The sequence below is a fragment of the Octodon degus genome, unplaced genomic scaffold, assembly GCF_000260255.1.
Source record: "Octodon degus isolate 3935 unplaced genomic scaffold, OctDeg1.0 scaffold00064, whole genome shotgun sequence".
Classification (NCBI taxonomy): Eukaryota; Metazoa; Chordata; class Mammalia; order Rodentia; family Octodontidae; genus Octodon; species Octodon degus.
The window spans coordinates 10560244-10561259 of NW_004524640.1; positions in this window are offsets into that span (position 1 = coordinate 10560244).

A 1016-nucleotide genomic window follows, 5' to 3' on the forward strand; every position below is an offset into this window, starting at 1 on the left:
ACAGACAGACAGGGTCCCACTATGAATTCCAGGATGGACTTGAGCTCACTGTGTAGCCCAAACTGGCTTCCTGCTCTTGGTGATCCTCCTGCCTCAGCCTCTCAAGTGCTGAGACTAAAGAGGTACACACCGCCACACCCAGCTGTTTCTAAAATTGGGAAGGCCTGGCGAGATAGCTTAGCGGACTAAGCGCCTGCTTTGGCAAGTGCAGGAACCAGGGTTTGACCCCTAGTCCCACGTGCTGTGCCAGCCCCACCCCCTGGGCTTGCTGAGCTGGTGACTGAGTCTGGGTGTGGTGGTGCACGCCGGTAATCCCAGTACTGGGGAGGCTGAAAGCAGGAGGATCACTATGAATCCCAGCTGCGTAGTGAAACCCTGTACCAAATATATAAAGCTTGGGCTACATAGGCCCCATATTTAAAAGGGAAATCAAAGCCAAACCAAGCCAAATAAACAACAAAAACAGTAACAAAACCATAGTCCTGCTTGGGAGGCTGAGGCAGGTTTGAAACTGATCACAGGTTTGAAGCCATCCTGGACAATTTAGTAAAAAAAAAAAAAAGGAAAGAAAGAAAAAGAAAGCATATAGCGTACCTCATCCTTCAGGGCTCTTACCTTTTGTAATTTTGATTTTGGTGCCAGTAGAGTTTTAGGGCAAAACCCAATGGCCCAGGAGGCCTAGCAGGCAAGGCTCAGCCACCTGTCCATGACACCAAGGAGACAAGGCACTGAAGGGCAGGAGCTTTAATCAGCACAGCTGTACTGATTATCATGAAAAGCTTCAAGAGGCTGGGGAGCTAGCTCGGCAGTCTAAGTGCCTGCTGGCAAGCACAAGATCCTGATTGATCCCCAGTACTGCAGGCCATGCTGGCCCCTGAAACTGGCCGTGGTGGTACACACCTGTAATCCCAGCACTGGGGAAGCTGAGGCAGGAGAATCAGTATGAGTGAACTGCATAGGGAGACCCTATAATAAAAAGTTTTTAAAAACAAGAAAATATTACCATAAAAAAAAAA